The sequence below is a fragment of the Phascolarctos cinereus genome, unplaced genomic scaffold, assembly GCF_003287225.1.
Source record: "Phascolarctos cinereus isolate Bilbo 61053 unplaced genomic scaffold, phaCin_HiC Scaffold_1;HRSCAF=81, whole genome shotgun sequence".
Taxonomy (NCBI): Eukaryota; Metazoa; Chordata; class Mammalia; order Diprotodontia; family Phascolarctidae; genus Phascolarctos; species Phascolarctos cinereus.
The window spans coordinates 204,161,629-204,177,522 of NW_027555514.1; the positions used below are offsets into that span (position 1 = coordinate 204,161,629).

The following is a 15,894-nucleotide window of genomic DNA, read 5'->3' on the forward strand; positions in this document are numbered from 1 at the left end:
TAATTCTTTCTCATCTTTTTATAAATCCTCCATGGAAAATTCTAGTGCACTAGGGCATCTCATTGTTTTAACATCTCAGGGATACAAATGGATTGCTCTGACCGTTCATTGTCTGTAATTCTTAATACATAATGGTAATAATAATTAAGAATTCACATGTATCTAGTACTTTGAGGTTTAATTAATATTTTCTTCCCAACAATCCTGTTAGTCATTTAGTGCAAGAGTTCTTTGTTGTTGCTTGTTTTGGGTAGAAGGGTTGCTCTGGAGCTATGATTTCATTGATGTAGGGAACCTCATTTATAATTTAGAATCTTGTAGAGTTTTCTGAAGCACTCAAAGGTTAAGTGATTTGCCTGTAGTCTCACTCCTAGTGAATGCCTAAGAAATGAACAAAAGGTCTTCTTGAATCCAAGGCTGGCCTTCTATCCACTAGTCTAAGATATCTCTGCTGGTGTTATGATTCCCATTTTACAAATTAAGAAACTGAGGCAAAAAGATGTTAAGAAATATGCCCAGGGCAGTAATAAGTATCCAAGCCAAGATTCTAACCCAAACTTTCTGACTTCAACTTCAGTGCCTTTTTGCTACATCCTAATTCCCCTACTCTATGGTCATTTATACTACAGGTCATGATTATTGCTGTGCTATGTTCTATTTTTATCTATTGTGCATATTTTATTTGCAATGATATTTCTCTGGAGACTGTGGTTTCCAATAATTCATAGCCATACAACCTCACCGGGGCATTGAAGATGGGGTTTTAGAAGACAAAAAGTGTGCAGTCATTTAAAATACTGAGTGTTTTTCAAATATGACCCAGCCCAATCTCCTCCTAATACTGAATTCCAGGCCTGGTTCATTGTCCATTTGAATTGTCTGTCTAATTTAAAGCTATTTTGACTAACTTGATTGGCTGTCTATCCAAGCATATGTAACAGGGCAATATGAAACTCTATTCGCTCAATTTTTCTACTGTGGATAGTAAGAACATTGTCTTTCCCTTTACTATGGATTTTACTGAGGAGACTTTGTAGTGTTTTGAGTGTTTGATTCATTTAATACAATGTAAACTGTGAATAGGAACAATTTGAGAACTTGTACATTCACAGAAAATTCTTTTAGTTGGATGCTGATGAAAATTACAGGTGAACATATGACTCCCCATTTTACATCTTGCTTATTGCTGATATTTGGCGAATTGTTAAAGTTATTTCCTCAATTGAATCTGTTCAACTTTTATCACTATGATGTATGTATGGCAGATATTTGGACTGAATAGAACTTATAAACTTTTATTTTATTCTGAGTCAGTTTCTTTTTTTAAAAAATCAACTAATAAATAATGGAAAATAGCTGACATTCACATAGAGCTTTGTGATTTTGCCACATTTTTGGTATGTTATTTTGTTTTCAATTCAAGATCTTATATTCTTTATACCTCTCAGTCAGTTATATGAGTATAAAGATCTAGACTGAAGAAGGAAATCATCCATAGTTGGGTTTTTTTTTTCATACTTGCAAGGATAGTCTTGAGGAATATAAAGCTCATTCTCATAAAGGCAAGATGAGTGAAAGTAAGCTTATGGGTCAATATTTGTTGATATTCTCTTTTCTGGTAAATACATTCTTTTAGAATCTTTTCCATTTTGAGATATCTTGAAAATCATTCCCCAAAGGTACTTCTCGCCAAGACAACTGGTTGCCTGAATAAGTGGCAGGCTTCCAGGATTCCACATCCTTACTCCAACAATGTTTACCCCAAACTAAATAATGATCAAGAACCTCTGAACCCCAAATATCCAAGGAGGTCTACCATGGGAAGTGGAGGCCAGTGCAAGACCCAGGGGCTGCAGGATAAGAGGTAAAAACATGACAATAGGTAAAACCAAGCAGGACTAACCACTCCATTCAAAAGTGCAGTTAGGGAAGAGCCTAGCTCTGCTGTAAAGCCCCAATTCATGAATTAAATCTGAAAGAATGAGTACATCAAAGAAAACACCATACAGTACGAAATATTACAGCAAATCCAAACTCTAAAATGACTGCAAGAAGAGATTTCTTTAGCACAGAGTCAAGATGGCAAATTACAAACAGCAACCCAGCCAAACTTTCCCAACATTCTCCTCCAAACAACTTTTTTTTAAAAAGCCTCAAGTCAGGTTTTAGAGTAGCAAAGTCAGCAAAAGGTTGGGGTAAGACATTTTTCCAGCATAAGACAACTTAGGAAGTCAGCAGGATAGGCCTGTAACACCTACAGTGCACACAATCACAGCATTAGTGGCAGGCCTTGGGGGTGGCTGTGGCAGTTTCAGGACCTCTCAGTTCAGACACAGTAAGGAAGTTGGACAACTGGTCAGAAAGAGATTACAGGGGATTCTTTGCTGGCACCAGATGCAACTGACATTGATTGGGAATTCTATTGCCCATAAGCAGTTTTAGGTCACAGTGCCAGGGCAGACAATCATGCTGGTGGTCAGTCACAAGAGAGCAGGAACCCTGGCCACAGTTCTAAGGCAGAGAAAAGCTCTAGCACTTGTAACTACAGGAAACATAGACCCTTTCTGGGTAAATACCAGAGAACAGACCAGAAGATCAGTGACCACACCTCTCCCTAAATTACAACAAATTGGAAAAAGATAAAACTTGCAGACCCCCAGAACTAACTCTGAGAATAGCCACATGAAAAAACCTGAAGCTTGGCACAGCACCTCTCCACCCCTAGGTGATCAGAACATAACTTTTAACATAAAGTTCAAAGTCAAAAAATTGGCTAGAAAAATGAACAAGTGGGGCAGCTAGGTGGCGCAGTGGACAGAGCACTGGCCCTGGAGTCAGGAGGACCTGAGTTCAAATCCAGCCTCAGACACATAATACTTCCTAGTTATGTGACTCTAGGCAAGTCACTTAACCCCAGTCACCTCACCAAAGAAAGAAAAAAAAGAAAAAGAAAAATGAGCAAGCAAGCAACTATGGTGCTACTATGGTGACAGGAAGACCAAAAAGTAAACTGAGAGGGGAACAATGCCTCAAAGAAAAGTGCTAATTGCACATATGTCCAATAAGAATTCCAGGAAGAGTTAAAGAAAGACATAAAAGCTATAAAGAAAAAATTGGGAAAGGAAATTAGAATGGTACAAGAAAATTATGAAAAGAGAATTAATGGCTTTGTAAAAGAGGCACAAAAATTCACTGAAGAAAAGAACTCCTCAGGGGCAGCTAGGTGGAGCAGTACATAGAGCACTGGTCCTGAATTCAGGAGTACCTGAGTCCAAATCCAGCCTCAGACACATAATACTTATTAGCTGTGTGACCCTGGGGAAGTCACTTAACCCCACTGCCTAGCAAAAAAAAAAAAGAACTCTTTAAAAAGAAGACTAGGTCAAATGAAAAAAAGAGGTAAAAAATCTCATTCAAAAAATATTTCCTTAAAAATTAGAATTAGGAAGTGAAAGCTAATGACTCTATGAGATATCAAGAAAGAATAAAACAAAGTTAAAAGCATAAAAAATAGAAGAAAAGGTTAAATATTTCATCAGAAAAACAACAGACATGGAAGACAGATAAAGGAGAAATAGTCTAAACAGACTAAAAAATAGACTAGACATCATATTTCAAAAAATTATTAAGGAAAACTGTTCTATATTCTAGAACCAGAGTCTAAAGTAGAAATTGAAAAAATCTACTCATCACCTCTGGAAAGAGATTCCAAAATGAAAACTTCCAGGAATATTATAGCAAAATTTCAGAGCTCCCATGTCAAGGAGAAAATGTTGCAATAATTCAAATGTCACAGAGCTACAGTCATGATCACACAAGATTTAGCAGCTTCCACATTAAATGGATGAGAAAGCTTGGAACATGATATACTAGAAGACAAAGGAGCTAGAATTATCAACAAGAATAACCTATCCAGCAAACCTGAATATAATCCTTTAGGCAAACAAATGGATATTTAATGCAACAGAGGACTTTCAAACATTCCTGATGAAAATACCAGAGCTGAATAAAAAAATATAACATTCAAACACAAGACTCAAAGAGAAATATAAGAGGGTAAACATTAAAGAAAATCATAAGAGACTCAATAAAGTTAAATTGTTTGCATTCTCATATGGGAAGATGATACATGTAATTGCTAAGAACTTTATTACTAGGGCAGTTAAAAAGTAGTCTACATAGACAAAGGGCATGGTATAAATTGATTATGCTGGGATATTCTCAAAATAAAATGAAGGGTTGAGAAAGAGTTATGTACTGGGTGAAAAGGGAAGGGAGAGAGGTAAGGGAGGAAATTATCTCACATAAAACAGATGTGCAAGGAAGGATTTTTACCATGGAAGAGAAAGTGGGAGATGGTGGTAGGCTATATTTGAATCTCATTCTCATCTAAATTTGTGTGTGTGTGTGTGTGTGTGTGTGTGTGTGTACATGTCTGTGCGTCTCTGTGTGTGTATGAAGCTTGAGACAGACCCTCTCCACTCCCAGCTGAGCAGAACCCAATTTTAACATAAAGTTCAAAGTCAAGAAATTGGCTAGAAAAATGAGCAAGCAATCAAAAAAAACAAAAAAAGAGACTTGGATGTATAAAGCTACTATGTCGACAGAGGAGACCAAAAGACATGTATGTATGCATGTGCATCTGTGTGTCTGTGTATTTGTGTTTCTGTCTGTGTTTGTTGTATGTCCTTTACTGTCAAATAGGACCAATGACATCAGAAGCTTGATGTCTTGACTTGCAAGTGAATTGGAGGCAGAGCTGTGCAAAGTCATTAGCCCCACTCTTTTTTCCAGAGTAATCAGAGTCCAATGGCAAGACATAAGTCAGGAAGACTGGCAACGACCCAGGATGCAGTGGGAGACATTGGCCTTTTTTGAGCTAAAATCTTTGCTAGGTCTCAGTTGGTTGGAGACAAAACCCACTCATCAGTTAAAGGTTAGGTAAGAGGCAAAAGAAGACCTTCAGGGTATCTGGCCAGAATAGAAACAAATGTTATTTATATTCTTTCTGAGCCATCAAAACCCAAACAATGAGGTAGTGAGGCTTGGGCTGGGCCCTATTATTGACCAATCAGTGAGAGTCAGAGTGACTTGGGCTTAAAGGCATAGTCAAATAGTTCAATTTGAATCCCAATAGGCTTTATCAAAGCCTGGTTTCCAGAGTTCCATTTCAAGAACTCATAAATGAAACTATTTGGGACACTAAAGTTAATTGTTCTAGTTTAAAAAGCAAAATAATGATAGAATAAAGAAGTAGGGAAGAAAAAAATCTAGCTCCCAAACACCAAGATACCTTGTGAAGTAAAAGCAATCAAAATTTATATTCCTTTGGACAGAGCACCCACATATGAAGGTATAACTCCCCATGTAGACAGAGGGAGAAGAGCTGGATGAAAATGAGAAGAAAGAAGAGGAGGAGGAGGAGGAGGAGGAAATAGCACCATTGCCCAACTGGAACTGGCCTGTTGGGCCCTCCAGGTGGCAGCTACTACTACTCACAGATTGTCCTTCATCCTTTGTTCTTGAAGAGGACCAAGGATATCAGGAGGGTGATGTCTTGACTTGCAAGTGAATTGGATTTAAGTGAGGCAGAGCTGTGCAAAGTATGTGTATACACACACACACACACACACATATGTGTATATATACATATGTGTGTGTATACACACACACATACACACACACAAACACACACACGAGAAAAATAATTCATTTGGACTCTTACTCTATTCCATTTGGACCCATACTCTATTCCAATCAGTATTAATCAATCTGATATAATTCCATAGGGGCAGTGACTATAAGTTCTGTATATTAGGCCCCAGAGTGTGAGCTGCAGATTGTAAGTTCACTTCCTTAATCATAGAAAGTTAACTAGAGGCCCTCCACCCTTATTTTTCCTTGTCATGGTGACCGAGCCATGTTGAACTTGATTCAGCTACTTGGAAAGTACTCCAATTTATTTTTGTACATCTGGGCTATTCTCTCTTGTCCAACACAAGCAGGTAATCATCTTATGACTACTTAGTCAGTGGAGATGATCCATGCTTTGCCCAATCCATGATCCTGCTGATATATTGTTGTTCTTATTTTAGCCTATGTATCATATATCAATGCATGGAATTACTCTGTATTTGGTATAGGCATTCTTAAATGTCTAGAAATCTAATCCTATAAAAACAGGGCCCTAGAAGGAGGAGGCATCTCAGATCATGAGGAAGATCTGAGGTCCACTTCGCTGGAGGGGACCATGGATCCATTAATAACATGCAATTGACTCAGAACTTTGCCTCAGTCTCTATTATTGCAGGATGGACAATTTTAATCCCCCTCCCCCATATATATGTATGTGCACTCTCTCTCTCTCTCTCTCTCTCTCTCTCTCTCTCTCTCTCTCTCTCTCTCTCTCTCTCTCTCTCTCCCTCTCTCTCCCTCCCTCCCTCCCTCTCTCCTTCTCCCTCTGTTGGGTGTAGAAATTTATCTTACTTTGCCTAACAGGGAAATAGGACAGGAAAGGGGAGGAAGTTGAAAGATGGAACAGATTAAGGGAAACAGTGGTCAGAAGCAAAATAGACTTCTGAAGACAGGAAGAGGGACAGGAGAGAAAGAGAAGGATAAACAGAAGAAAATAGGATAGAGGGAAATACAGAGTTAGTAATAACTGTGAATATGAATGTCATGATCTCACCCATGAAATGGAAGCAGATAGCAGAATTAGAAGCCAGGATCCAACAATATGTTGTTTGTTTGTTATTGTTTTTTTTTTAAATATGTAAGAGATATACTTGAAGAAAGATAAGCACACAAAGTTAAAATAAGGGTCTAGAACAGAATCTATTATGCTTCAGCTGAAGTTAAAAAAGCAGGTATCCAGGCCAAAAAGAAAAAGTACAAATAGACCTAATTAAGAGAGATAATTGGGGAAACTATATTTTTTAAAGTTTTTATTCATTTTGAATTTAAATACAAAAAGACAAAATAAAGAACATTTCCATATACACAGCACAACATAAAAAGAGGATTCAATATAAAGGCATGAATTTCTATTTCACATTTAAAAAAAAACAACCATGTAATAAATACTACACATTGTTTTCAAAGCTACCCTGCTTTTCTGTGCTTCCTTCTTAGTTTTCTTTTGTTCTCTGCTATGCATTTCAATTTTTTCTCCCTCCCTTCCCACCCCACCCTAGATAAGACTACCATTAGACACAAATGTGCATGTACCTATATATCTCTATATATCTATATCCCTGTGTGTGTGTGTAAAATCATACTATATGTATGTGTGTGTGTATGTATATATATATAATGTATACATTTTTATTTATTTATCAGTTCTATCTCTAGATTTGGATAGTATCTTCCTTCATAAGTCCTTTGCAGTTGATTTCAAGTATGTATAATACTCAAAATGACTCAAAGTTTTTAAAACAATGATGCTGCTACTGCATACATGTTCTCTTGTTTCTGTTCATTTCACTCATTATTTCATGCAAGTCTTTCCACATTTTTTCTAAAATCAACCAGCTCATCATTTCTTATAGTACAGTAGTATTCCATCTAAATTTTATACTACAACTTGTTTAGCCATTCCTTAATTGACGGCATCCCCTCAGTTTCCAGTTCTTTGCCACCACAAAGAGAGCAACTACAAATATTTTAAAACATGTAAATTCTTTCCCTTTTCCCCTAATCACCTTGGGAAACAGACTTAATAGTGGTTTTGATGGGTCACAATTTTATAACTCTTGGGGCACAATTCCAGATTGTTCTCCAAAGTGGTTGAATCAGTTCACAGCTCAACCAATAGTATACTAGTGTGCCAATTTTTCAATATCCCCTTAAAAATTTGTCCCTTTCCCCTTCTATCATTTTAGCCAATCTGATAGGTGTAAGATGATATTTCAAATCTGTTTTAATTTCTATTTCTCTAATCAACAGTGATTTAGGGCATCGCTTCATATAACTATATATAGTTTTGATTTCTTCATCAAAAAACTGCCTGTTCATATCCTTTGACTATTTATCAATTGGGGAATGACTTGTATTCTTACAAATTTGACAAAGTTCCTTATATATTTGAGATATGAGACATTTATCTGAGAAACTGTCTATAAAAATTTTCTCCCAATTATCTATTTTCCTTCTAATCTTGGCTACATTGGTTTTAGTTGTACAAAAACTTTTTAATGTAATCAAAATTAACCATTTTACACCTCACAATGCTCTCTATCTCTTGCTTATTCATAAATTGTTCCCTGTCCATAAGTCTGATAGGTAATATGTTCCATGTTCTAATTTTCTTATCTTATCTCCCTTTGTATCTACATCATGTATCTATTTTGGCTTTATCTTGTAAGATATTGGTGTATGCCCAGTTTCTGCCAGGCTGCTTTCTACCTTTCCCAGTAATTTTTATCAAATAATAAATTTTTATCTGAAAAACTTAAATTTTATATCTGTCAAACACAAAGTTATGATAATTATTTGTTACTGTGTATTGTATGTCTACTCTGTTCCATTGATCTACCTTTCTACTTCTTCATCAGTACCAGACGTTTTTTACAATTACTGCCTTATAGTATATTTGAGATCTGGAACTGCTAAACTTCCTTCCTTTACTTTTTTAATACCATTAATCCCTTTGATATTATTGACCTTTGTTCTTCCAAATGAATTTTGTTGTGGTTTTTTTTCCTAGTTCAGTAAAATAATTTTTTGGTAATTGAATTGGAATAGGTTCAAATAATAGATTAGTTTAGGTAAAACTGTCTGCCTATCCATGGACAATTAATATTTCTTCAGTTATTTAAATCTGACTTCATTTGCATAAAAAGTGTTTTTATAGTTATGTTTCAGTAGGTATATTCCCAAGTATTTTATACTGTCTACAGTTGTTTTGAATGGGATATCTCTTACCATCTCTTCATGTAGGGTTTTGTTGGTGACATATAAAAATGCTGATGATTTATGTAGGTTTATTTTATATCTTGCTACTTTGCTAAAAAGATGGTTTTCACTAACTTTTTAGTTGAAACTTTAGGATTTTCCAAGTATTTCATCATATTGTCCACAAAAAGAGATGGTTTTATTACCTCATTGCCCAGTCTGATTCCTTCGATCTATTTTTCTTCTTTTATTGCTATTCCTAGCATTTCTAATACAATCTTGAATAATATTGGTGACAATGGGCATCCTTGTTTCACTTCTGATCTTATTGAGAAGGCTTCTGGCTTATCCCACATTACAAATAATGCTTTCTGATGGTTTTAGGTAGATTTTTTTTTTATCATTTTAAGGAAAAATCCCCACAATGCTTTCAGTGAAATTATATTTTGATAAAAGTTATCATAGACAATGAAGTAATATGAAAATGTTTACAGCAAGCTTCTCTAATAAAGGCCTTTTTTCTCAAATATATAGGGAACTGTGTCAAATTTATAAAAATAAAAGCCATTCCCCAATTAATAAATTGTCAAGGTATATGAAGAGGCAGTTTTCAGAAGAAAAAAATCAAAGCTATCTATAGTCAAGTGAAAAAATGCACTAAATTTGTGTTGATTTGAGAAATGCAAATTAAAACAACTCTGGGATACCACCTCACAGCTATCAGAAATGACATATACTGGAAGAGATGAAGGAAAATGGCTGCACTAATAAACTGTTGGTGGAGCTGCAAACTGGTTCAAACATTCTGGAGAACAATTTGGAACAATGCCCAAATGGCTATAAAATTGTGCATGTGATTTGACCCAGTAATACCACTACTAGGTCTGTATCCCAAAGAGATTAAATAGGAAAGGGACTTATATGAACAAAAATATTTATAGCAACTCTTTCTGCGATAGCAAAGAATTGGAAATTCAGGGGGATGCCCATCAATTGGTGAATGACTGAACAAGTTGTGGCATATGATTGTGATAGACTACTATTGTGCTATAAGAAATGACAAGGAGAATGGTTTCAGAAAAATACAAAATACTTATATGAACTAAAGAAAAGTGAAGTGAGCAGAACTGTTACTATATACACAGTAACAGCAATGTTATAATGATGAACAATTGTGACAAACTTAGCTACTCTGATCAATACAATGATCCCAGACAATTCCAAAGGAATCATGATGAAAGATGCTACCCACCTCCAGAGAAAGAACTCATGGACTCTGAGTGCAAATAGAACTACAGTTTTCTCACTTTCTTTATTTTTCTTGCTTTTTTGTGATGTGGCTAATATGGAAACTTATTTTCCATGATTTCACATGTATAATTGATATCATATTGCTTGTCATCTCTCTAAATGTTGGAGGGGCAGGAAGGAGAGAGAGAATTTGGAACTCAAAATTTTAAAAAGAAAGACTGCTAAAAATAAAAATAAATATTTAAAAAATGTTTACTTTCTTTCACCTAATGAGGGAAAAGGAATTAGATGAGGGGTTAGACATACTGATACCAAGAAAGGGCCATTATAAATAACTCTTTTCAATTCATATAAGAAAAAAGAAGTTTAGAAGGAAGCACAAGACAGTTTTGAAAGTAACATGCAGAACTCATTATATACTTTTTAAAAAGCAAGTCTTTTGAAATGAAGATTCACATTTTTTATAGAACCCTCTTTTTTGTGTTTTGTTTGTATATGGAAATGTGCTTTTATTTTTGATATTTAAGTCATAATAAAAAAAGATTTTTAAAAAATTGATCTTAGTGACTTTAAATTTTTGTTTTGCCCACTACAGAATGCTTCTTTATGTCGGATAAAGTCTCTCAGTTTGAACTTCTTCATAGTGAAAATAGTACTGAATTTGTAGTTAAAAAATCTGAGTTTGATTTTGACTCTGCTGTTTACTTGTGTTACCTTGGCATGTTGTCTAACCTCTAGGGGAATCATTTTTCTCATCTATAAAATGAAGAGTTTAGGGGCAGCTAGGTGGCGCAGTGCATAGAGCACTGGCCCTGGATTCAGGAGGACCTGAGTTCAAATCCAGACTCAGACACATAACACTTACTAGCTGTGTGACACTGGGCAAGTCACTTAACCCCACTGCCTAGCAAAAAAAAAAAAAGACTCAGTCATCTCTAAAGTTCTTTCTTATTCTAAATTTTTGATCTAGGAACAACAACATAAAAGTCTTATCAGGTCATGTGATCAGCATAGTGGCTTACTCACATTTTCCAAACTCCATTAATCCTCCAACAACTCACCCCACCGAATAAAATAATTACAAGCCAGATATACAATATTTACAGCTAAAGCCACATAGGAAGACAGAACCATTACTCGGAACTTTAATACTTTTGGCACTCAGTATCCCTCCCACTTCAGCCTGGATGAATGAAGAACACAAAAAAAAGAGGAGGTTTTTGCCTAGGGACTAATCTTGCATTTTTCACAGCTGTAGTAACTTTGTCCAAACACCATTCAGCTTCACTCCACCTTTCAAGTAACAGCAGATGCTGGTTCTGTGAGCCTTTGAAAGATGAGAGGATTTGGGAGAGGGAACAGCATAGGCTCAAATGAAAAGGGACTGAAACGCAGCTGGGTCCAATCTTGTCCACAAGAGGTTTCAAAACTAGAGGGTCAGTATGAGGAAGCCTATAATACCCCCCCATTCCAAGTTTAGAGTGATAGAGGAACTAGTGATAGGATTACCAAAAGAAAAAGAAAAAACAATGTTTTTTCAAAAGAGGAAAAGGAAGGTCAGAAGGAGACAGAAACAAGTACAACTGAACTTATAAGAAAAAAGCAAACTATACATAATAGAGATTTGCATTTTCTTATAAAATACTCTTTTCTATTTTGTATGTGGACATTTATTTGTATATGCACATTGTTGTTTTAATTGGGGTTTAAGTTCAGAATAGAAATAAAATTTAGAAAGAACACATGAATTCTACAAAGGTAGGAGCTAGACCTGTGATTTCATTGGTAGCTCTCCCTGAGGAAATTTCTTCAGCAACTTCTCAACTTTTAGTCTTAAATAGTGGAATAAATCATTGAGAGATTGAGTTAATTACCCAGAGTCACATAGCCAGTATGTATCAGAGGCTAAGTTGAACTCAGGTCTTCCTGACTTCAAAAACAGCTCTACCCATTATACCACACTGACTCTAAAAGCTGAAAACAATGCCCAATTTAAAAAAAAGGTTCAGAATAGACAGTTCCAAGAGAAGAATTAGAAACTATTAACAACCATATGAAAGAATGTTCCAAATCACTAATAAAAAAGAGAAATTTTAAGAAAAAGTAAACCTCATACCCACAAAATTAGGAAGGATGACAAGAAGGTTACCAATGTTGTAGAGGTTCTGGAAATATGGGCACATTATTTTAAGAAAGTGATCAAATTGTCCATTCTCATTAATCCAAAGATCTCACTGCTAGGCATGTGCCACAAGGAGGGCAATGATTTTTTTAAAGCCTTATATTAGTCAGAGTTCTCTATAGATCATTTTTTTTTGTAGTAGTAAAGAACTGGTAACAAAGTATAGGCTCATTGATTGGGGAATAGCTAAAAAAAATTGTGGCACATGAATGTAACAGATATCACTATCTAGTAAGAAAGAATTAAAAAACAGAAAAGCACAAGAAGACTTATTTGAATTTATGCACAGTGAAGTAAATAGAACCAAAACAATACTTACAATGATGTAAATGAGAACAATCAACAAGCAGAAATTGAATACTATGAAATTATAATGACTAAATTTGGTATCAAAGAAGTGATAAGTAGTTATTTCCCCAAATTCTTTGAAAAGGTGGGGCACTAGAGGCAGCTAGGTGCTACAGTAGATACAGCACCAGCCCTGAAGCCGGGAGGACTGGAGTTCAAATCTGGCCTCAGACCAAAACTTGTCACTTACTAGCTATGTGACCCTGGACAAGTCAATCCCAATTGCCTAAAACAAAAAAAAGAAAAGATAAGGTGGAGGACTATAGATGTGGACACTGTATATAATGTCAAACTTTTTTTTAATGTGTTAGTTTTGTAGAATTGTTTTTTTCTCTCTTTTTTAATTCTTTCTAAGAGATTACTCCCCAGTAGGGAGAAAAAGGACAGATTGATTGTGGTGAACTAGAACCAAAGAAGGTACAGCAAGGGAAGCCAGCTAATAGAAAATACAAGATTCCAATAAAGTTCAAATAACATTTGAGAGGGACACATTAAGAAAATACAGGATCTGATCTACCTCATATGAAAAGTCAATTACTGGGGGGTGGAGACAAGATGGCAGAGTGAAAGCAGTGACTTGCTTGAGCTCTCCCCCAAACCCCTCCAAATACTCATAAAAAAATGGCTCTAAACAAATTGTGAGGCAGCAGAACCCACAAAAAGACAGAGTGAAACAAATTTCCAGCCCAAGACAACCTGGATGATTGATCAGAAAGGTGTTATCACGCTGGGCTAGGAGAACAGCACAGCGCAGCGTGGGCACACAAGCCACAGCAAACCTGGAGCAGGCCTCAGAGGACTGAATCTCGGGCAGCTGTGGAGGTTTCCAGACTCCTCAACCTACAAATGCCAAAGACAACTTAGAAGGTCAGTGGGAAAAGTCTGTTTCTGTCGGTGGTCAGAGAAGAAGGCAGGGTCTCAGCTCCATTCCCCAAGAGCTTGGCCCTGGGTGGGGCAGCTGCTTCCTGAGCTTCTGTCCCACAGACTGAGGGGGAATCCAGTGGCTGATCAGAGAGGGATTGCAGGGATCTCTTTGCCAGTGCTGAGGCAGGAATCTCTTGCTTTGCCCATGTGTGGATCTGAGTCACAGTTCTGGGTGGCAGTGCTGGGGTGAGGAGAAGCGCTGGCATGGTGGAGCTTGTAGTGGCTATTGAGAGGAACCCCTCCTCACAGTTAGGGGACAGAAAGGTACTTGCGGTCAAAGGCCAGGAAATGAGTAAATGCCTCGCCCCTTATCATAACACCTTGGAAGAACTGAAAATTTACAGGTCCCTACAAGTATCTCTGAAAACAGCTACACAAAACCCTGAAGCTTGGGACAGTACACTCTCCACATTGGAAGCAGACTCTTACCTTAACAAGGAGTTTAAAACTCAAGTAATTGCTCGGGATCATGAGCAAGCAGTGCAAAAAGAGTCAGACTATATTGTCTTACTTTGGTGAAAAAGAAGATCAAAATATACAACCAGAAGAAGACAACAAAGTCAAAGCTCCTACATCCAAAGCCTCCAAGAAAAATATGAATCAGTCCCAGGCCTTGGAAGAGCTCAAAAGGGATTTTGAGAAGCAAGTAAGGGAAGTAGAGGAAAAACTGGGAAGAGAAATGAAAGTGATGCAAGAAAATCATGAAAAACAAGTCAACAGCTTGCTAAAGGAGACCCAAAAAAATACTGAAGAAAATAACACCTTAAAAAATAGTAACCCAATGGCAAAAGAGGTCCAAAAAGCCAATGAGGAGAAAAATGCCCTAAAAAGAAAAATTGGCCAAATGGAAAAGGAAGTCCAAAAGATTACTGAAGAAAATACTTCCTTAAAAATTAGAATAGAGCAATTGGAAGACAGTGACTTTATGAGAAATCAAGACACTGTAAAACAAATCCAAAAGAATGAAAAATTAGAAAACAATGTGAAATATCTCATTGGAAAAACAACTGACCTGGAAAATAGATCAGGAGAGACAATTTAAAAATTATTGGACTATCTGAAAGCCATGATCAAAAAAAGAGCCTAGACATCATCTTTCAAGAAATTATCAAGGAAAACTGACCTGATATTCTAGAACCAGAGGGCAAAATAGAAATCGAAAGAATCCATAGATCTCCTCCTGAAAGAATCCCCAAAGGAAAACTCCTAGGAATATTGTAGCCAAATTCCAGAGTTCCCAGGTCAAGGAGAAAATATTACAAGCTGCCAGAAGGAAACAATTCAAGTACTGTGGAAACACAATCAGGATAACACAAGATTTAGCAGCTTCTACATTAAAGGACCGCAGGGCATGGAATATAATATTCCAGAGGGCAAAGGAGATAGGATTACAACCAGGAATCACCTACCCAGCAAAACTGAGTATAATCCTTCAGGGGAAAAAATGGTCATTCAGTGAAATAGAGGACTTTCAAGCATTCCTGATGAAAAGACCAGAGCTAAACAGAAAATTTGACTTTCAAATACAGACTCCAGTGGAACAGGAAGAGGTAAACAGGAAAGAGAAATCATAAGAGACTTATTAAGATTGAACTGTTTACATTCCTGCATGGAAAGATGATATTTATAACTCATGAGAACTTTGTCAGTATTAGGGTAGTTGGAGGGAAAAAATTGTATGTATGTATATATAGATAGATAGAGGGCACAGGGTGAGTTGAAGATTAAGGGGTCATATCTGGAGAATAAAATTAAGGGATGAGAGAGGATGATACTCAGAGAAGAAAGGGAAAGGTAGAATAGGGTAAATTATCTCACAAAGAAAACAGAAAAGAAAAGTCTCTCACAGTGGACGGGAAACAGGGGAAGGTGAGAGGGAATGAGTAAATCTTATTCTCATAGGATTTGGCTTAAGGAGAGAATAACATACACATTCAATTGGGTATGGAAATCTGTCTTACCCTACAGGAAAATAGGGGGAGAAGGGGAGAAGTGAGCAGGGGGATGATAGAGAGGAGGGCACATTGGGAAAGAGAGCAATCAGAAGCAAATACTTCTGAGGAGGGACGGGGTCAAAAGAAAGAATAGAATAAATGTGAGGGCAGGATAGGATTAAGGGAAATAGAGTTAGTTTTTCACAACATGTCTACTAAGGAAGTGTTTTGCATAACTGCACATGTACAACCTATATTGATTTGCTTGCCTTTTCAATGAGGGTGGGTGGGAAGGGAGGAAGGGAGAAAATTTGGAACTCAAAGTTTTAAAAACACATGTTTAAAAAAAATGTTTCCACATGC

General features: G+C 36.5%; 1 protein-coding gene across 2 annotated transcripts in view; it reads right to left on the reverse strand.

The window, feature by feature from the left end:
* Nucleotides 1-15,894, reverse strand: part of CNTN1 (contactin 1) — a 272,757-nt gene that overhangs the window by 143,288 nt on the left and 113,575 nt on the right. The window lies entirely within an intron of this gene.